At 46.0% G+C, this 23045-nt stretch overlaps 1 long non-coding RNA gene across 7 annotated transcripts in view; it reads right to left on the reverse strand.

Moving 5' to 3' along the window:
- The window catches only part of LOC115088778, a 155925-nt gene that overhangs the window by 59184 nt on the left and 73696 nt on the right, over window positions 1–23045 (reverse strand). For all 7 annotated transcript variants that reach the window (XR_003855868.1, XR_003855867.1, XR_003855864.1 and 4 more), the window contains one exon: window positions 5043–5207. This is a non-coding gene — a long non-coding RNA (uncharacterized LOC115088778). The remainder of the gene's footprint in view (window positions 1–5042; window positions 5208–23045) is intronic.

Raw genomic sequence — 23045 nt, forward strand, 5'->3', positions numbered from 1 at the left:
TCCATCGAGCCCAGCATCCTGTCTCCAACAGTGGCTAGTCTGGGTCAAAACAGCCGTCAGATCGCCAATCGTCGATCTGTTTCTTGGTCTCTCACTCCCAGGGATAGGCACTGGCTTTCCCATAGCTGGCGTTTTCCTTGTCCAGTCCTCTGTTGAAGCCCATAGTATGTTAAGTTGCCTTGAGCACGTCCTTCCGCAACAGGTTCCATAGCTTCATTGTACACAGAGGGATGGTTTTGCTTTCTCCGTTTACTGAAATGTCAAAACGCGCACAAAAGCAAACAGGGCGGGCAGAATAAATAGCGCACACGTGTAGAGAAAAGACAGTATAAATAATGTGTGGCACACAATGTCGACTGGTCAATACAAATGAACAAACAGGACTCTTTATTGTAAATACAGTCACATCAGTGGTACAAATTCAAGGGCGCAAATAGTGATATCATATATATATATATATATATATATATGATATCAAAGCAAGGACCCCGATACAGCCGTATTTTGCATCAGCGCTGCGTCAGGGGGACCGGAAACTTCCATACATCTTAATTACCGAAGCTTTGAAGGGTTGTTACCCTGCTATCCTGTAACTACCTACATGAAGCTTTGTAAGGATTTCCCTCCTGAACGATTTAAGTCACTAAGATATCGTCACTGCCCGAGTTCGGGCCGATACCTTCTAATTTGAAAAAAATCCCCTGCTGTGCAAAGAATCCACTGTCCGTCCCATGCCGGGGCGGTTCTCTCTCCGTCAACCCGCAGCAAAGTTTCTTTAACCACCTCACTGGTTTCCCGATCTTGGAATCCACTGTAGGGTCCTGGTTGTGACACTGACCTCAGAACTTACAGAGTTGTGTTTGAACCCTTGCACATCTCCTTAGTTGTATTGTGTACAGTCAGCTATTTGGCCATTTTACATTGAAACGCTTCAGTAATTAAGATGTATGGAAGTTTCCGGTCCCCCTGACGCAGCCCTGACTCGAAACACGGCTGTGTCCTGGGGGGGGGCCTTGCTCTGATACCATATATATAATCATTTTTTGCGCCTTTGAATTTGTACCACTGCTGTGACTGTATTTATAATAAAAAGGGTCTGTTTGTTCATTTGTATTGACCAGTCGACATTGTGTGCCACACACTTGTACTGTAAAATGTGTACAAATACGTGAACCCTGTGAAGCCACTGCTGTTTTTACCAAACTTAAGATTGCAAAAGTCGTCACACCCCTACACATTTTCCTCTTAACTGCACCATAAAAATAACCAAAAGCCAAAATGCACCATAAAAATATTCCAAAAGTAAAATATTTTTAAAAAAATAAGCCACAAACTCCTGACTGCGTAAGTCTTTACACCCTGTCATAGCAAACCCAAATTGGTTTCTGTAAAAAAAAAAAAAAAAAAAAAAAAAAAATGGCTCAACAAGGTGCATAATTTAGTTATTCCATTTCTGTGCAATCACAGTAGCTGAGATGATTCTAATGCTCCTGGAGGAAGAACCAAGCTGTTTCTGTTGCATGAAGCGAAGGTGCCGAAATGAACTCTGGAATAACGTTATTCAGACTGGGGGAAGGCTAAAAGAAAATTTCGGTGTGTTTGAATAGCCCTTGGAAGACTGCCAGGTCCAGCACATCGTAGAGAGGAAATGGCTTGGCACCACCACGACACTGCTACGATCAGGCCTTCCCCTCCAAAGTCAGTAGCTGTGGGTTAAGGAAACTGCTGCGCAAGGTCACTGTGAAGCCTAAGAGTAATTAAAAAAAAAAAAAAAAAAAAAAGAAGAAGAAGATACTAGAAAGGTTTCTGGCTGAAACTGGAGAAGACGTCGACTGCTGAGCAGTTTCAAGATCATTCCACAAACCTGGCCTGTACAGGTGGACGGCGCGAAGGAAATCACTGCCTGAAGACGTTGCGCGTGATGTGCCGCCTAGTGTTTGGCAAAGTAACACGCAGAGGACAGCGCACCCCTGCGGAAGAAGTTTGTGCGGTCTGATGAGATGAAAGTGGAACGTTTTGGCCTCACTGTATTATACCAGATATCGCTTAGCAAACAGCACATCACCCCGCTAGCTCCATCCCTACAGCAGAGCATGGGGTGGCGGCAGCCTTATGTTATAGGGACAGGGAAGCTTGCGAGGATGGAGAGAAAGATGGACGGCAGCTCCTGGAGGAAAACCTGTTCCAGTCTGCCACAGGCCTGGGGTCTGGTGAGAAGATTCACCTTTCAGCAGGACAGTGATCCCAAGCACAAAGCAAAAGTGGCTTGGCAAGAAGAAAGTGAATGAACGTCAACCAAAACCCAGAGAGAAATCTGTGGAAAGACTTGACGGTTGCAGTTCACAGACAATCCCCAACCAACTTGAAAGAGCTTGAGTTGTTTTGCCAAGACGAATGTGCAAAAAAAAAAAAAAAATCACCATCTCGCTGTGCCCAACACCCCCTTCCTCTCCCTCCCCAGTCCAAGCCCAGCACTCCTTCTCCCCAATGCCCCTTCCCATCCCTCCCTCCTCCAAGCCCAGCATTCCCTCTTCCCAATGACCTCTCCCAATCCAAACCTAGCACACAATTCTCTCTCCCTAATGCCCCTTCTGGCCAGGTCCAAGCCCAGCCCCAGCATTCACTCCTCTCTAGCATCCCCTCCAGGTCTAAGCCCAGCACTGCCCCCACCTCCCTCAAAGGTAAGGTTAGATTTGATGCTCAGCAGTCAGCAGCCTCCCCCCTGCTTGCTGAACTCAATCACAAATCACTCACCCACCGGCCGTTTCTGCCATTTTCATTACTCCTCTTTGGTGTCCAGTTCTAATCTGGTGGTAACAGCGTTAGGAGGGGAGAAGCAGTGCTATTTTTTATTTATTTTTTTACACCTTTACACGAGCGTGCAAGCTGCAGTGCTGTGAGAGAAATTCTTCCACCTGGACGCCCGACGGCTGGGCAGCGACAGCAGCCCGGACTCAGGGACCAGGCAATGAGCGCGATGGAGAGTCAGGTGCGGTGCTGGCTGCTCGGGGGAGGAGCAAGCTGCAGGTAGTGCCGATCGGTGAAGCCGCAGCAGCCAGCGCAAGGAGTGCTGGAGTCAGGAGCCGAGCTGCTCGGGGAGGGAGCGAGTCCTGCTCTTCCCGCGGTACAGAAAAGCATTCCTTGGTGGGAACTCCGGACGAGGCGCTGTTGTTCAGCCTCTAAGCTGCCAGGCCCCTCCGGAGTCCGGCTTGGCTTTGAGCAGCGCAGGAGAGAGAGAGAGAGACCTGAAGGAAAGGATGGGGAAGGCTGCCATGGTAGGGGACTCACAGCGAGTACTGCGAGGGGGGAGAAGGGCAAGCACAGGGACTCTGAGAAGGTGAACCAAGTCCTGAGGAGAGGAAGAGCGGACTGCACGTCGACTCAAGCAAGGGTGACGCGCCCAGTGGTGCTGCAGGGCAAACCACCCCAGGCAGGGAACCACGGCGGCAGCAAGCTACTGGCCAGCTGAGTTCTTCACAGGTGGGGGTGGATTTAGGATAAGAGGAGAAGCCGAGAAGGGGAAAGTTGCAAGCTGTAACCTGTGGACTGGGTCTTGGAGCGTTTAATGCCAGAGAATTTCCTTTTTTTTTTTTTTGTTTTTAAAGCTTTGGCTCTATCTTCCGAACGCTTAAGGAAAACTCAGTACTGTCCATAAAAAAACACAAAAACAGAAAGTTAGTGACCCTATCCCCCGAATGAACAACAATGCTGCTTTAAAAGAAACAAACAACCCCAGCAGCATCCTTACACACACACCTTTTTGATGTCCCCTTAGAGCTATGCGCCTTGGCAGGCTGATGGCTCTTCTACACTGCTTAACATCATTGTCTCGATTATTCTTAAATTTTTGCTCTGCCCTGCGGATCCTTAGCCTCTTCAGGAAGGAATCCCACTAGCCAGCGTCATAAAGATCGAAAATCAAGGAATGAAGTCATTCACTGACCCCTCACGCACACATCAAGAAATGCACTATTGCTGCTAACAACTCTCACAAGATCACCATTCGTTTCAGCCTCAACAACTTCACCAGTTTTTTTTTTTTATTCCCCAGCTTCTTCCATGCTAAAAGTTTCCAAATTCCATCAGCTCTCAACAAGAGGTCAAACAGGTCATCTCCTTTTTAAATGGGGCTATGACAGTAGGGTTGTATTCATTAGAAAAGTAAAATGCTTCATAATGAATCTGAACCTTCTGATTCTCTCTTAAAGACTGTGCATGTCATCAGACTTAGAATATTTTTAGTTCATCTATAAGAATATTTGTTCTTGGTTTGCCTATTATTCTTGGTTCTCCCGTAAACATTCTTTTGGGTGAGCTATATAAATAAAGGTATAGGATTTTGTTTAGTGTAGTTTGTGTACAAATATTTTTGCAGCGATCATGAAAGAATCCAAAAAATTTCTAAGCTTTTAACGTACATGCAAACATATTTTGCAACAGTATTCCACATTCTTTTGCAATAAACTGTAAGGCGAAAATTTCACAGGGAAATAAAAAAATAACCGGGAAATTGCTATTTCATTGCTTTTCACTGGCATTTGCAACTCCTCCCTCCATTTAAATTCATTTTTTCTCAATTTGTTTTTTCAGTTGTGCCAAGAATCAAAAAAAAAAAAAATCAATCACATTTTTCTAGTTATCTTGCTTTTGTGGAAAAACGTTAATGTTAAAGTGTACGGCGAACGGTTACTGTGGATGTGTGAGGGTTGCTGTCTATTCACAAACACTTGCAAAATGAAAATCTCACTTTCCGCACAGCCATGCTGCTGGCCTTGGAGCTGCGAGAAGGACTCGGAACAGAAACGGAGACTAGGCTGGCAGATGAGGAACCCTTTTGATTTGCCCAATGTCATTTCTTGGTGTAATGAAAACAGACCCCAGCTGATCTCTGGGTTTTCCCTTCACTTCTTCGCAGCCTGGTATCCCCTTTGTTCTTGTCCCGGGCTTTCTCGAATTCTGGTACTGTTTTTGGTTTCTACCACCCTTCCTCTCCCCATGCACCCGTGATGAAATATTTCAGAAAGGAAAAAAATAAAAAATACCTGGGGAATTTAGGCCTCGATCCCAGCGCCGCTCGTACGCTGAGCACACGACTTTACCATTGGAGATTACTCCCCTTCAAACGTGAGCTGGAGTGGCGGCGAGCTCTGCTCCTGACAATAATGCCTATCTACTATGCAGGCAAACAATAAAATGCCAAAAATTACCTGTAAAAAAAACAAAAAACCAACTATCAGGACTAAATTTCATGCACCTCGAAAATGTCTGCCTTCGAGACAAATTAAATTGCAGGATTTCAAAGCAATAAAAAAAGGTCAAAACACGCTGTAGGTGATACTTCTTTACTGATGTAAAATTTCTGATTAGCTTTCGAGAGCTACGCTCTCATTAGCAGGTCAACACGCCACGAGCTAAGTCAGACAACATCATCCTCAGCTTGTTTTGCATTGACCTGGTAAGAAGAGCGCAGCTCTTCTCAATGTGCCTGAAATGCGTCAAGTTGCTCCAGTAAAAAGAGGAGGTCTCGCCCACAACTTGTTTGCTGTTGACCTTTATGTCCACGAATCCAAAACTAGACTAAAACTGCAGCTATTTATTCAGGATTTACAAAATATTTTTTTTGTTAAAAATTTTAATCACCATCACCCTCTTCCCCTTGCCCCACTGAAGAAAAAAAAAAAAAGCACACGTTTTTGGCATGAACACAACTCCAAAATCAGGTGCCGTGCTGACAGCTGGAACTAATAATCCCCCCATGATGTAAGGACGGTGCAGATAAATGATCGATCAGATCTGTGTGCACCAGTGGAACTATAAAACGCTATTTATTGTCATCATTCCCTCAGGGTTGGCAAAAGGCTTACCTGGTGGACCCTTTGAGCACACTTCCTTTTTCCAAAAGACTTCAATTTTATTTTATTTCTTCTTCTGGCTATAACAATTTCTCTGTCCCGCGGCTGGCTTCACCCTGTGTCCCTGCAGCCTCAGGCAGCTATACAGAGACGCTGCCCAGATCTTAAGGGACGTCGCAAGCACTACATCATCTTGTCTGTCTTACACCAGCATCATCCCCCACCTCCCTCCCCCTCCGTCCAAGCCTCCCTGAAGTGCCAAAGGGAAGTTATGTTAGGTATCCCAAGCAGCCCTCTCATGCACCGGGCACCTGCTTCCACAGCAGTCACTTAAACAAGCAAAATAACAGCTGAGCAAGTCGGGTCAGCTATCCTCTGGACCTTAAGACTGTTACAGAGAGGCCCTCTGGACCCTCCCCCTTCTTCTATTTGAAAATAGCATTGGGTAACACGATTCATCCCACTCCTGTTTGAAAGAACAGTGAAAGCCCCCCTTGTGGCACCCTTCTTCCAGCCCGCTCAGAGTCCCTTCCCCACCTCCCCCTCATTCCAAGCCTCTCGCCTGCAGGGGACACAAGGCCTCATTCCCACCCACCATGCTCAGAGGCAGGAAAGGGCTCCTTTCCCATTTTTATGTGCCCGGCGTAAATTGCTGAGCACACCTGAAGCCTTTAAGTCATGTTTGCTTTAGAAGCTCGGGTCCAACGCAGCCGGTTAACCATTAACGAAAACCATGGTGATGGCGTTCCCACTCGCTGCGTGCGCACACCCTTCCTTCTCCTTCCTTGCATGTATCCAGCTTGGGCCGAGACCCCCCATGCTGGCACGCAGCCGCCGGCCTTCAAACTATCTACATGCCGGTTTCTTGGCTCAGTGGCCCCCTCTTTTGATCAGACTTCTAGATCTCTTTTTTTCATCTTTTGTCTTGTTTTAAGTTTTTTTCATATTTTTTTTTTTTTAAATAAAAAAAAAAAGATTGCCCCTTTTATTATGGTTATGCAGTCTGTGGGGACTTTTTTTTTTTTTTTTTAACCTTTCTCCCTCCTAAGAACAGTATACGCAGGGACAACTGGGCAGACCCTGTGAGCCATGTCGTCCTTATTTGCTGTTATACGACCATGAATCAAACTCTGCAGCTGTCCATGCCGTATTCATGCTTTATGTGAATCTGTATCACCCCTGCAAGGGGCACTGATGACGATCAGTACAGTAGCACCATTTACTTTTATTTCAAATGCTGCAAGGATGCAATGGAGAAAGCTTTCTGAAATTTTAAACATTAAATGCCTCCATAAGCATGAAATTACACTCAAACATTTTGCTCAACTGTAAGTTCCACCACCTAAATTTACAATTTTTTTTTTTTTTTTTAATGGTACTGCTGCTTTTATTTTCTTGCCAGAGTGGAACATGAAGCGGCATCCATACACTCCATGCCTGTCACACAAAAAAGAAAAACCAAAAAACTGCTCAGATAGGAGCAGCTGAGCTTCCTTCTGCTTCTTGAGTGTAAGCACGGGGGCCACGCTCTTCCCAGAGTCCATGCCCGCTGTACTGTCTGGCTGGAAACACAATGGCAGTCCGCTCATCAGCAGGACAGCACATAACGGAGGGGCACGGCTCTGCGTGGCAAAGTCCTTGACGTATCATGATCTATATTCATATCCGGCATCCTCTGATCCAAAGAGTGACCCAATGTGTTTTAGACAGATCTGCTCTTCACAGGCACACCCCTAGCACAGAATACTCCCCCTGAATAAGCTAGGCCAAAAGAAACCCTACGATCACATGGAAGATTCCTGGTTTTAGTGGCTTACATTTTCTACTTGAAAAGGTCTGGAAAAAGAAAGAACTTTTAAAGGCTCGGCCTTTACAGAAGAAGGGAAAGGTGTTGGATATATGGTGGGAAACTGCATTGATAAATGTGGAATGATTACAAACCAAAATTACAGATGAGGAGTTACCTGAAGTACTTACATCAGAGTTTCACAACTTTTTCATGCCCAAGGCACAGCTACATTAACAAAAACATTGCATGGCATACATCAATCTCCAAGGAGCAGGGCGTGTGGATATGGAGAGGACTCAAAGTCAACAGAAGAGCTAGGGATGCCTTGAAGATCCCACCAGTCTTTCTTCCAAATTATAAAACAAAGGAAGAGAGGGGTAGAGACACACATGAACCTATCACGATGTACCAGCAAGTCCAGGAGAAGTCTGTGTGCCCTGCTCAGTTGATTAACTTTGGCTGCCCGAGCTCCTCACAAAACACAGGGGGAAGCTGCATCCAGTGCTCACTGCATGCTGTCCGCATCTCACTGGCTGGAAAGACCCAGAGACAGGGAAGATGAGGACGTGCTGCGTGCACGAGCCTGTTTGAGTGGTGCACAAGGCAGAACCCAGCTGCCTATGCCCTGCCTGCTGCCCATTAATTACCACACTCCTAGGCTCAAGCTGGTGCAGGCGGCACGCATGGATTACACACTCTCAGAAAGGAATCCCTATATGCTTAAGAGCCACTGCTGGTAACTCTTGTTGCTGGGGAGTTGTGAGAGCAGAGTCCAAGTGCTGGTCTGGATCTGAGCATTATGCGGCGGTGACTTCTCCGTGGCGCACCTGATCAGATCTGAAGGCACACGGGCTGGGGAAAACATGGACTTGTGCAAATGAGAGTGGATAAGGTCATGAGACTCGAAGGTGTACACCCCAGGATGCTTCAGAGACTCAAGAAAGTGCTGACTGTGCCCCTTCACAACTCTGTTGAAGTTGGGGGGGGGGGGGGAGCTGCTGAGGGGGCTGGAGGTGAGCTGATGTGGTCTTTCTGTATAAAATTGGGGACAGACAAGTGGTGAGCAACTCAGACCAGTTAAGTGGTGGGCAAAACTATGGAAACCAAACTAAAGAAAAAGGTAGTGCAGGACCTTGAAACAACAACAGGACCCCAACCAAAATGGTTCCAACAAAGGGAAGATCCAGTGAAGCTTAAGAGTTCTTTTATGAGATAAACTGGAGGATCAGGGAGGTGCAATAGATATTGCCCGATGTGCTGGCGGGTCCGCTGAAGGACCTGTTCAATAGATTCCTGGAAACGGGAGTGGTGCCGCGGGAATGGAGAAGAGCGGCGGTGATTCTGCTTCACAGGAGTGGGAGCAGAGAGGAGGCTGGAAACTACAGGCCCGTTATCCTCACTATTGTGGTGGGAAAATTAATGGAGACTCTGTTGAAGGAAAGGATAGTGAACTACCTACAATCTGGTGGGTAGCTGGACCTGAGGCAGCATGGATTCATCAGGGGAAGGTCCTGTCAGACAAACCTGATTGATTTTTTTTGACTGGATGGCTAGAGAATTGGACCAAGGAAGAGCACTTGATGTGATCTACTTGGATTTCAGCAAAGCTTTTGATTATGGTCCCACAAAGGCGGCTTGTGAATAAAATGAGAAGCTTGGGAGTAAGTGCCAAAGTGGTGGTTTGGATTACAAACTGGTTGACTGATAGGAGGCAGCGTGTAATGGTAAATGGAACCTACTCTGAAGAGAAAACTGTGCCACAGGGTTCAGTTTTGGGACTGGTTATGTTCAATATCTTTGTGAGCAATACTGCGGAAGGGATAGAAGGTAAAATTTGTCTATTTGCGGAAGGAACTAAGATCTGTAATAGAGTGGACATGCCTGAAGTAGAGAGAATGAAAAGGGATTTAAGGAAGCTGGAAGAGTGGTTGAAGATTCAGCAGCTGGGATTCAATGCCAAGAAGTGCAGAGACGTGCATCTGGGGTACGGTAATCCAAAAGAGCTGTAAGTGATGGGGGGTGAAAGACTGATGTGCACAGACCAAGAGAGGAATCTTGAGATAGTAGTGTCTGGTGATCTGAAGATGGCAAAGCAATGTGACTAGCCAGAAGAATGCTGGGCTGCAGAGAGGAATAACCAATAAGAAAAAGGAGGTGATAGTGCCTTGTACAGGTCCTTGGTGAGGCCTCACTTGGAGTACTGTGTTCAGTTCTGGAGTCCATATCTCAAAAGAGACAAAGACAGGATGGAGGCGGTCCAGAGAAGAGTGAAAAAATGTTGTGGAGTCTGTATGAGAAGACCCATGAGAAGAGACTGAAGGATCTGAATACGTATACTCTTGGAAGAGAGAAGGTGTAGGGGAGATATGATATAGAACTTCAGATACCTGAAAGGTTTTAATGATATGCAAATATCAAACCTTTTCCGTTGGAAAGAAATCAGTAAAACTAGGGGTCACGAAATGAAACTCCAGGGAGGATGACTCAGAATCAACGCCAGGAAATATACCAATAAGCCTGATACTTTGATGTAACCCCTGCATTGCTCTCTGCTTCAATGGCAAGGTGTAGCAAGGAATTGGATTCACACAGCAACCAGTGAAGGCCCTGACCTTTTCAGTCTGGGAAACTGATAAGCATGGGGGGTTTACCTACACGGCGCAGCAGATGCTACCATAAGCTTGCTGGGCTGACTGGATGGACCATTTGGTCCTTTTCTGCTGTCATTCTATGTTTCTAATTTTCTATCCAGACTTCAGGGCGAATTACATTAAACCTTACTGAACTTTGGAGGGTATGGGATAAGTGATTTTAAATACATAAATAAATAGAAGACTGGTAAGCGAGCTGGGCAGTATGGGTAGGGTCGCCAGCTCTGCCCCAAAAGAAAAATAAACAGTCACATTCTTTGGACCTTAGCTTTCCCTCTACTCCTGGAACATCAGCTCCCACTCCCGACATTAGCTGCCCCTGCCTCCCAGTGTTGGCAGCTAGGAAAGAGCAGCAGTAGGATGTGAGTGTTTTGCTAGGTTGTGAGCCTGGAAATCCTAGAGTGGAGGGGCAGGGATAGGGAGTTGGACTGCTGCTTTGAGGCACTTCTAGTATGGCAGCCACTGACCGTGCTGAATACTGAAACAGCATCACTTAGCCGGATAAGTCCAAACTCATCCATGGCGCTCAATGTGGGCCTCGGCATTTCCACTGGATTCCGTGGGATTGCTGCATTTTGCATATGAAATCCTACAACTGGCTGGACCGCAGCTGTGCCAAGGCACTGAGGCCTACTTATGGTAAAGGTAGCCAGATGAGTTACCCCAGATATTCAATGGGGTGACACCCTGCTGAATATCCCCGAATAAAGTTATCCGGCTAACTGCAGTCACATTACTTTAAACTGAACCTTCCATTTTCTGAATACTGCCAGTTAGGTTTGAAGTTATCCAGCTAAAGGTAGGTGGATAACTTTAGAGTTAACCAGCTGGCTTCAAAAAGTATATAGCCGGTTAAGTGGCAAGTGTTCAAAAAACAAAAACAAAAACTATGCAAGGCTGTGGCCCGATTCCCCAACCTGCAGCCAAACTCCTCCAAAAGCACTTTAAAAAGTAATTGTGCAGGGGTCCGCGAGCAGCCTCCCCAGTTTGGCAGACGTTGATGGTAACGTCCCCTTCCCTCCCTTCATTCCCCCCCACACAGCAATGATGAAAGCCACCGGGATCACACTGCAAGCACTTCGATCCCGGCAGAAGAGGATGGTGGGAGGGCGAGAAGAGGGGGCAGTATTTTCAACATCTGTCAAAATAGGGGATGGGACAGTGAACCCCTACACAATTACTTTTTAAGAGCTTTTAGAGGGCTTTAGAGGTGAGGGGCTCAACCCAGTGGGGACATTTATAAAATATTGGCTGGGCATCTGGGAATTGGGACACAGGCTTGTACTCCACTTGCTTTTTGGTTTACATTATGCCAAGTAACCGGCTAATGGCTATAGTCTCTTCTTGCATATAGCTGGATAAAATCTAAAAAGCTATCCAGCCACTAGAGATGTGAATCGGAATCGGTTCGGATTCCGGTTCACATCATGTTTTTTTTTTGTCCGGCCTGCTGCCCGAGCCGATAAACAAAAAACCCACCCCGACCCTTTAAAACTAATCCCTTAGCTTCCCCCACCCTCCCGACCCCCCAAAAAACGTTTTACAGGTAACTGGTGGTCCAGTGGGGGTCCCGGGAGTGGGAGATCGCTCCCGGGACCCCCACTGGACCACAGGTACCTGTAAAGTTTTTTTTTTTTGGGGGGGAAGCTAAGGGATTAGTTTTAAAGGGTCAGGGTGGGTTTAGGGGTTATTTTTGTGTGCCTTTTTCCCGCCTCCCCCAAAACGATAAGAAAACCCCCACGAACAATATCGTGGGGTTTTCCTATCGTTTTGGGGGAGCCCCCGATTTCTGATGATTTTGAAAATATCGTACGATATTTTCAATCGTCCGAAGCCCGATTCACATCCCTACCAGCCACACATGGCTGGATAACTTTAGGATTCCCAGAGAGCAATCCTAAAATCATCCGGCTAACTTAAATCAGTTACAGTTGAAATCGTCTGAATTAGCTGGATAACTTAGCTCTGCCCTGGAATGCCTCCGAAATGCCTCTACGTTATCCAGCTAAAATTTGGCCAGACAAGTGCCACCAACATTCAAAACTTGGCTAAATGCCTTTGAACGTTGACCCCCATTAAGCACAAGTGGCATCACTGCACTGTCCTGGAGATCTTTACATGCTCACCCAACTCTGCTGCATAAAGCCCAGCAAGTTCGTCCAGGTCGGTAGATTCGGAGTCCTGCTCATGGGGGCGCGCTTGCTTCCAGTTATAACAAAACTGGACGACGGCCTGTGACATTTGCAATGCACTCTAGTTTTTCCAAGGAGAGCGAAGGCTGCTAATTAGTCTGCAACAGTGATCGTGCCCCCCACGTCTCTTATTTGCTGCTCCTGGCCGCTCTCGACCTGATCTGGTCATCGCATGCATCTGCATAATCTCCTAGTACTTTTCCCACCCAAGACAGCCCCTGTCAAGTGCATTTCCTCCCCTTCTCTTGGCTTAGGTGTTCTGTTGTTCTAGACTGAATGTAGACTTTTTGATTTCACTTGTGTTTCTATTGTCGGGACTGCCTTATGGGATTTTTAAAGCTAGGCATGATAAGTTGGATTCATTGGCTATAGCCAACCCCTTCTACCCAGGGGTATGTGTGATTGCTGCAAGCAATGCAAATACATCTATATTTTAAAAAAATTATAAATTCCTGCAATTAAAAAAAACAAAAAACACAGAATGAATGGAGTGCACTATGCAGAATGCATGCGCATACATCTGTACGTCCATGTGGATCCCCCAAGAAACACCCCCATCAGAATTGTACCCCTGACCCCCCCCCCCCCCACCCCCACCCAACAAGCCCTTAAAATCTGCTGTCAATTTGGACACTAAACACAAGTTATTAAGAATACAGACACGGTGGTCTCATAAGCCTAACTTTCCTTCCGTAGGGAATCTACGACTAAAATTATGTCGTACATCCTACAAAAATTACCATCCTATATCAATGCAAGAACGAGCAATAGTGGCTAACTAAAATCTATTCATTTTTTGCTCTGTGTTACCCTCACTTAAGGCAACCTTGCAGTCCTTGGAAAGTGACTTCTAATAAGCCTGAAATATTAACAACATTTTTTTTGGAGGATTATAGATATCATGGCAAATGACAGATTCTAGAACGAACCAGGCCCCAACACCAATATAGCCATTGCACTTCCTTTCAACTGACACCTTTCCCTTCTCCATCCCCTCCTGCACCTCCTCACCACCATAGCAAGGAACGCTCTTTCCTCCTGTCAATTATACTCACTTTTCTTGGCAGAAGTTTCTGATCCTCTTGAGAGTTATCCAGTGTGGGGCCCGTTCTTGGGAGACACTTAACGAGCTGCTTTCTCTCCCTTTCACGGCAGAGAGAGTGCGAAAGCCAGCCGGGCTTAAAAACGCTGACCATTTGCCTTTCTGCCACCCTAAAATTGTTGATTGTACAAGCCTTCTGTGTCAATAGTAATATCAGGAAGGTCACATGACGCGGCCTTTGTCTCCTTCCCTCTCAGAGTGGCAGTGGTCATGGCCGATGATTAAGGCCGGGTAAAGCCAGGAGATGAAAAATGTTTAATCTGTTTTCCAGCTGTCAAACAGGGCAGGGGGAGGGAGCCGAAGGAGAGGTCATCCCCCCCACCCACCCCCCCTTTTCTTCAAGCTTAATCAGTCTCTGCTACCTGCTGGACCCTGCTGACTGGATGGGATAACTTTCTCTTACCTCAAGGAGCTGGGTCCTGTGGCCCGGGGACGGCGGAATGTATTCCAGTGCTAATGAAAAGCAAAGAAGCCTTTGATCACCTAGGAGACTGTCCATCTCCTTCTCCTGAAGGCTAACCGCACCTCTGCCACTGCAACAGCAGCCCTGGCCTGGACATCGGGCTAATCGGTTTGATCTGACAGATTTAAATTAAATTAAGCAAGCCTGATCTGAGTGGGCCTGATTAGCAACCCACAATGGGCTCAACCTGTGAAATGAAATCCTGTCAGGATCGCCACGGACAGGGCTCTGACTGATCATATTTTTGCTTTGCTGTAAAAGCACGTGCAGGTTGCATTGGTAGCGTCCTTCTGTATTGGCTCATAGTTGCAAGCACGCTTCACGAAGTGCGTCCCTACAGGGCGCTATCCAGCTGACATCTTTTGCCCATACACAGCAACAATTCTGTACAGTGAAGCCTGCACGTCAGCAGAACCACGATAAGGCCGGTGCTCAGGGCTTGCAGTTCGGCCTCCCTGCATTTTCAACAACGCATTTTTAGCTCATTGGCGATTGGATCTCTCTCTCTCTCTACTTCACCAAGGGTTACCACCCAACTCCCCGATGTCATCCCAAACAGACGAAGCCTGGCCTGAGTTTTACCTTTCCTTTAAGAAGATCGGAGTTACCATCTCTGTGCGCACACAGAGGACTGGACCGGAGCCGGCTTGGAGTCAGCCCAGTAAACCTACTTCCTGACCCCCTTCACCTGTGCAGCCTTTCATTTCTATGCAGCACTGGGACGCTATTGTCTTAACAGACTTCAATTCCATCAGCAATCCTTTGGAGCCGTGCTTGGGTTTTTCAGTTCCTGATTCTGAGCATGCTTGGACTGGTTCTTCGGCATTCTACAACAAAGCATGGTAGATTCGACACCCCCACCAAATGTTAAAGGAGGGCTGAAAGAGTTGGCCTGACACTTTATAGGCAGAGCAGAGGGTCCCCTTCAGATGCCACTTATTGCCATCACTGTGGTATTGTAACGTTTTCCGAAAGCCTGGTCTACAGTCTGGAGCCTGGGTGCAGCGGATATTTCAATGAAAGAACAGCACGGTACTTGAGGGGGGGTGGGAGATGAAGATACAACAATTATATAAAGAAAGCACAAGAGAGACTAGGTATTCTCAATAAAGGAAATACAAAAAAAAAAAAAAAGAAGAAGTTTGATGGGGAGATTTGATAATTCAGACTAAACGATTTAGAGAACCATACCAAAAAATGTGTGACTAATGTCTTGGCTCAGTGTGCTGCAGCGGTCAAAAAAAAACCAAACAGAATATTAGGAATTATTAGGAAGGGAACGGTGACTAAAACAGAAAATGTCATAATGCCTCTATATCAATCCATGGTGAGACCGCACCTTGAGTACTGTGTACAATTCTGGTCGCCGCATCTCAAAAAAAAAAAATATATATAGTTGCACTGGAGAAGGTACAGAGAAGGGCAACCAAAATGATAAAGGGGATGGAATGGCTCCCCTATGAAGAAAAGCTAGAGAGGTTAGGGCTGTTCAGCTTGGAGAAGAGACGGCTGAGGGGGGGGTATGATAAAGGTCTACAAAATCATGAGAGGACTAGAATGAGTAAATGTGAATCAGTTTACTCTTTCATAGAAACATAGAAACATAGAAATGACGGCAGAAGAAGACCAACCGGTCCATCCAGTCTGCCCAGCAAGCTTCACACATTTGTTCTCATACTTAACTGTTTCTCTTGGCTCTTAGTAACCTTATGTTCTAATTCCCTTTTCACCCCCACCATTAATGTAGAGAGCAGTGCTGGAGCTGCTTCCAAGTGAAATATTAAGTTTGATTAGTTGGGTAAGCGGCAGCATAGCTCTCTGCCATGAAGCAGAGGGCAATGCTGGAAATGTGTGAAGTATCAGTTTTTCTTTTCCCCTGTCATTGAAGCAAGGAGTCATGCCGGACATGCACCGAAAGTGAAGAATGCCTTGAAAGTCACATTAACTATCATCAAATATTGAAAAGCCTAATAATTGGTAATACCTATAAGCCCATGAACCCATCCCTGTTTTTTTTTCTTTTTTTCTTTTCTTTTTTTAATTGGGAGATGGATGCCCTTCATCCTTCTACTCTGTGAAGGTGGACACCTACCACCGGCCACTGGCATCCCGCTCCGTTAATGCCTCTGTGGCTACTGCCGCTCCATGCAGTGTTTTACTACCTGCTCTTTATATGCGTCCTCTAGAACTGATGGATCCCATCCCTGGGTTTTTTTATTATTTATTTAATTGGGAGATGACAGCCCTCCATCCTTCCGCTCCGTGAAGGTGGACACCTACCACTGGCCACTGGCATCCCGCTCCGTGAATGCCTCTGTGGCTACTGCCGCTCTGTGCAGTATTTTACTACCTGCTCTTTATATGGACACCTACCACTGGCCACTGGCATCCCGCTCCGTGAATGCCTCTGTGGCTACTGCCGCTCCGTGCAGTATTTTACTACCTGCTCTTTATATGTGTCCTCTAGACCTGATGGATCCCATCCCTGTTTTGTTTTTTGTTTTTGTTTTTTATTTAATTGGGAGATGACAGCCCTACATCCTTCCGCTCCATGAAGGTGGACACCTACCACTGGCCACTGGCATCCCGCTCCGTGAATGCCTCTGTGGCTACTGCCGCTCCGTGCAGTATTTTACTACCTGCTCTTTATATGCGTCCTCTGGACCTGATGGATCCACAATATTTATCCCATGCCCCTTTGAAGTGCTTCACAGTTTTGGACTTCACCACTTCCTCCGGAAGGGCATTCCAGGCATCCACCACTCTCTCCGTGAAGAAATTCTTCCTGACATTGGTTCTTAGTCTTCCTCCTTGGAGCCTCAGCTCGTGACCTCTGGTTCTGCTGATTTTTTTCTGTTGGAAAAGGTTTGTCATTGTCTTTGGATCGTTAAAGTTTTTCAAGTATCTGAAAGTTTGAATCATATCACCCCTGCTCCTCCTTTCCTCCAGGGTGTACATATTTAGATTCTTCAATCTCTCCTCGTATGTCAACCGATGAAGACCCTCCACCTTCCTGGTCGCCCTTCTCTGTACCGCCTCCAACTTGTCCTTGTCTCTTTGTAGATACGGTCTCCAGAACTGAACACAGTACTCCAGGTGAGGCCTCACCAAGGACCTGTACAAGGGGATTATCACTTCCCTTTTCTTACTCGATATTCCTCTCTCTATGCATCCCAGCATTCTTCTGGCTTTTGCAATCGCCTTGTCGCATTGTTTCGCCGACTTCATATCATTAGACACTATCACCCCAAGGTCTCTCTCCTGCTCCGTGCACATCAGCCTTTCCCCCCCCATCGAATACAGTTCATTCGGATTTCCACTCCCCAAATGCATGACTTTGCACTTCTTGGCATTGAATTTCAGCTGCCATATCTTCGACCACTCTTCCAGCTTCCTTAAATCCCGTCTCATTCTCTCCACTCCTTCCGGCGTGTCCACTCTGTTGCAGATCTTAGTGTCGTCCGCAAAAAGACAAACCTTACCTTCTATCCCGTCCGCAATGTCGCTCACAAAGATATTGAACAGGACCGGTCCCAACACCGATCCTTGCGGTACACCACTTAAAACCGCTCTCTCTTCAGAGAAAGTTCCATTTACCATCACGCATTGTCTTCTGTCCGTCAACCAGTTTGCAATCCAGGTCACCACTTCGGCACTCACTCCCAAGCTTTTTGTTTTATTCACCAGTCTCCTGTGCGGAACCGTATCAAAAGCTTTGTCTTTCAGAAAAGACAAAGGCTAGAGGGCACTCCATGAAGTTAACAAGTAGCACATTTAAAACAAATTGGCAAACATTTTCATTAAATGCATAATTTAGCTCTGCAATTCATTGCCGGAGGATGTGATTAAGGCACTAAGCATACCCCTGGTTTAAAAAAATGTTTGGACAAGTTCCTGGTGCAGTCGACTTCATTTACTGAGCATAAGCAGCATGGGATTTATTTACTGTTTGGGTATTTGCATCCTGGATTGGCTACTGTTGGAAACAGGATGCTGGACTTGTTGGACCCTCAGTCTGACCCAGTATGGCAATTTATGTTCTTATATTCTTAGGGCAACAGGAAATTGTTGGACATTGGTTAAAACTGATATAAAAAGACAGTTGTAGATCCTACAGGGCTAGACCATAGGCACAGTGAATGAACAGGCAGTGTGAACATAAGAAGTTGCCTTACTGGGTCAGATCAAGGGTCTATCAAGTCCAGCATCCTGTTTCCAACAGTGGACATTCCAGGTTACAAGTCCCTGGAAAGTACCCAAACATTAAATAGATCTCAAGCTACTGATGCCGGTAATAAGAAGTGGCTATTCCCCAAGTCAACATGATTAATAGTGGTTTATGGACTTCTCATGCAGGAACTTATCCAAACCTTTTTTAAACCCAGTACACTGACCGCCTTAACCACATCCTCTGTCAATGAATTCCAAAGCTTAATTGTGCATTGAGTGAAAAAGAATTTTCTCCAATTTGTTTTAAATGTGCTATTTGCTATCTTCATGGCGTTCCTCCTAGTCTTTGTATTATCTGAAAGGGATGTGTTTTTGTTGCTGATAAAAATAAAAATCCAGGCAACCCATAATAAGCACACCAGAGTAAAGGTGTTGCTAAGTTGTAAATATGAACTGTTACCCATGCAGTTGAAAGTATTCTGATTTGCCAATAAAAAGATGTTAAAAATAAAACTGATTGAAATGGTAAAATCTAGTTTTAAAAAGGTTTTATTTGGGGTTTTTTGTTTTTTTACATTCCAGGTCAGGTGATTAGGCTTGGGGGTGAGAATAGAGGGCCCACATTCCATCGATGTCCACAGACCTTCTTAGCCAGGAGCAGGAGACGAACTAGACACCTTAAAATATCCCTGAGCTCGGAGACTAATGCAGAACAGGGACAGGCGGGCACCCAAAGTGCCTGGGAGAAGGCACCGCACGAATTAGAAATGCAGGACTAGAATTTACATAAATCCACTTTCTATAGCCACAGAAAATCTATCCATGTGGCATTGAGGGGGGGTTAAGGATTGCATAGAAAAGTCGAAAGTCTCTACAAAGTAAAAAAGCAGTGTGCTGTCAGGTTTTACTAGTGTTTTGTTCGGGCTTGCTTATTCTCTCTCCGCTTGTGAGAAAGGTTGACCTAGGGACGTCTCCTGGTAGAAAGCCACCAGGAAGGTTGGGGAAGGTTCTGAGTTGCTGTTTTGATGGATTAAGCTCGTTAAAATCCTAGATTATCAAGATTCCACTCAGGAACTAGCAAACCCCGATCAACCAGTGGCCATGTTGCTATGGGAAAGGAGTGAGAAACCTCAGGTTTTCGGCTAGTGAAGCACTAGACCGAGCCACTTGGGCAGAACATCACCAGGAACTGTTTTGTCCTCACCAGAAAACCATCCCTGTCAGCTTGGAACCAGACGGTGGAGATTTTACCTGCCAAGACTGAGGAAAGGGGGGGGGGGGAAGGGTGGTGGTGGGAGGGATGAAAATACGTTTCAATCATAAATAGTGGCGGAGAAGTTAAAAAAAAAAATTCTGTGAAAAAAATTACAACTTTGCTACTTCTCTATAAAGCATGTCCTGATTAATCTCTGGGGGGGAGATGGTTCAGGGCGATTTTTAAACATTATTTAATTTATATTCCAGCTTTCATGACTGGTCGACCACTTGAAAGTGGATTACACTGTTGGTAATCCCTGTATCCCCACAGAGAGGGTTTATAATCCAAGGCCCTGATTTACTAAAGCTTCCCCCTCCCCCTCGAGACAAAATGAGAGGAAAGCCTTAGAAAAATCAAACCCTAAGTTTGCACCTGAGGCAATGGAAGGTAACACCACCTGCCCAAAGGTCACAAGGAGCAAGCTGCAGGTCAGCGGGATTTAAACCCTGGCTTCCCTGGGTGCCAGCCCGCTGTTTAACCACAAGGGCTATTCCTGCATTCCAGTCCCTAGCGCCTCTTTTCGGACAGGAGCGGCGGCTGTCAGCGGGTTTGACAGCCGACGCTCAATTTTGCCGGTGTCTGTTCTCGAGCCCGCTGACAGCCACGGGTTCGGAAATCAGACACCGGAAAAATTGAGCGTCCGGTTTTTGACCCGCGGGCCCATTTTAAAATTTTTTTTTTTTTACTTTTCTAAACTTTCGGGACCTCAGACTTAATATCGCCATGATACAGTGCGTAGCGCACTATACTGTATCGGCCTGAGAGAGAGAGAGAGGCAGATCTCTGTAAAATAGTATCTAGCTGCAACGCTGACTGTGAAGGATTAAATCTGTCAATACTTTTTTTTTTTTTCTTTTAGTGCAGTTGATGTTTTGCTTCTAGTTCATTGTAGAAGAAAAATAAAAGTTAAACAGTTTACAAAGGAGACAGACAAAAAAAATTCAACCTAGAGAGTACATTACAAGAGAAAGCGTCCCTTCTGTGCGCTGGAAGTTTGCCATTCATTGAAGAGGGTAATTTTCAAACAGGCCCGATGCGATATCGTGCACTGAGCCTAGCGCACAGGAAAACGAGCTCTTGGAAGCAAATTTTGGATGCACTAGGCTAACACCCAATGTAATAAGAGGATTAGCGCATTCAAACCAGTGCGTAGCTAATAGTGCTCATCACATGTAAATGTATGTAGATGAGGCTATTACCCCAATGCACATGTTTTAACATGGAAAGCTTAATGCCAGCCCCAGGGCTGGCGTTAAGTCTTACGCACTCCGAGCCATCTTTAAAAAAGAAAACCCACAAAGCCACAAAAAAGCCCCAAATACTGCTTTTCTGCGCTTCCACAGGAAGCAGCATGAAAAAAAAAAAATTTTGCCAGTCAGGTTAGGGAAACTGAAGCCCGTTAATTGAGTGTCCGTTTTCCAAACTGGCGCACAGCCACTTCTCCTGGATGCCCAGATGCCACAGACGCACTACGAATGCACAATTTATCCCTAGCGCGTCTTTTTTTTTTTTCTTTTTTTTTAGCGTGACCCCCCCTCATTTAAATAATGCATCATGCGCCCAGGAGAGGTAGCTAGGCATGCATTAGAGGACAGAGGGCACTCAATCACGGGCACCCGTTTTACGCAAACCACTCCACTGCATCGGCCTGCAAGTGACTTCTGTGCGTAAACCACCGTCCTCTTACAAAACAGGCCCATCCGACGCGAAGGTAAAACTTACGCGTGCCTGCGTCCTGTTCCCATGCGAGCTTCCCCAGACTGAGGATGAGGAGTTGCTGGGGAGGAGGGCAAAACTGGAGAGAGTTTGGATTTCCCGTGCATATTTTGTAAAGTTCGACTGTAGGCATGTCAAATTTTCAGGAAAACTTTGTGCGTACCAAATAGCGGATGTGACTGGTGTGCGGGTCAGATACCACAGGATCGTTTTCAAAGCGGGCTTCAGATGCGATTCGATGCCGCGTGATTTATATGGGATGTGGGCAAATTAACTTTTTTTTTTTTTGTCGACATTTCCCAAAATGCATCTCTCTCTTAATCGGAGAAGTTTCAAAAATCTTGAGAGTTTATGGAACAGAAGGTTGGCTCCTATCCACGCAGGCGAAAAATCTGCAACCCAGCTCATGGTGGGGGGATCACTGCGTTTCCTGCATCTTTGCAATAAAGGAAAAAAAAAAATAGAAGATGAGAAAATGAAAGGGAAGAGATTTCAAAGTGCCTGACCTTCAGGCTCCCTCCAACCTTTTCATTAAGCCTCTGCAGAGGAGATTCCTGGCCCAAAAGGCTGTCACAGAATTACAAGATGAATTAGGGATTGTAGTCACAAATTTATAGCTACCAAGGCCCTTCCTGATTAAATTCTGCAGACTTGAAAGTAATTGTCATCAGCAAGCACTCTCAATTTAGCTCCAAGATCGGCATCAGGGACAAACGAGGACATGGTAACACTTTTCCCTTCAAAATTATCGCATGATTTGAGTGCTGCAGTTTTCCTTGGGCGTGAATAGCAAAGCAAGTCAAGTTAACATGAAAGGGGGCAAGTGGGGTGGTGACCTTTTGATGGTGCAAATGCTGTTCCAAAACTATTTCCTACCCGAGAGAAGCCCCCCAAGCTCTCAGATGCGCCAATTGACCGCTTGCGAGGGGCTCTGTCCTCAAGTAGCTGCCCCCTCCTTTCCCTGGGGAAGTAACAGTGCCACGTCCCAATCCTTGCTGGCCAATCCAGAGACTCTTAGTCGTGCCAGCTGCTGCTGCTCATGCACGGAAAGATGCCACAGATTCCAAGAACGGGCGCTTTATGCGTGCTTTATACGTGTTGGCGTACCGCCTTGCATGGGGTTCTGGTAAGGATCCGCGTTCCAGATTTCCATGCTGTATTCATGCTTTACGTGGGTGGCAAACTGGGGCACATAATTCAGGTTCCGCCCTCTGAGAGGACCCTTGCACGACCATGGTAGCCCTGCCCTCGACATCACTTCCTCTCGGGGAGTGGTGGCAGGCCAGGAGTTATGGAAGCCTTAGGCAGGAGTGGCAGAAACCTTAACCCTCCCCTCCCCCCCCCTTCAATCTTGGATTGGGGGGGGGGCCTCACCTGGCAGATTCGTCTCAGGGTCTGCACACCCCTCTCAGGTCAGCTCTATTTACAGCAGTTAAGATATTTGTGCAAATATCATTGAAAATCTTCAGCATTTATAATATAAAATATGCAAGACGACTGTACCATCATCTCCCACCCAAACAACTATAGCGTGAATCATCAAGTATACGGATAAAAACACAGTTTGAGAAGCCCCGTCTTAGAACAAAGAGGCGATGTCGTGTACTTGCATGTATGATGAGGTCTCAACTAACAGAATATGGATTTTATCGTCCGACACCTGTAAGACATTTTATGTTTATTTATTTGTTTGTTATATATTTTTGTTATTCACCATGTTGGGCGATTTTTACCTGGAAAGCAACTAATAAATACTAATAAAGTTAAATGAATGAAAAATTTCAACGCATCTTAAAGAATTGACAGTTTAATCCTGTCGGAAGTGCATGCAGTATTGTGCGTGTGCGGGTGG

The sequence above is a fragment of the Rhinatrema bivittatum genome, chromosome 3, assembly GCF_901001135.1.
Source record: "Rhinatrema bivittatum chromosome 3, aRhiBiv1.1, whole genome shotgun sequence".
Classification (NCBI taxonomy): Eukaryota; Metazoa; Chordata; class Amphibia; order Gymnophiona; family Rhinatrematidae; genus Rhinatrema; species Rhinatrema bivittatum.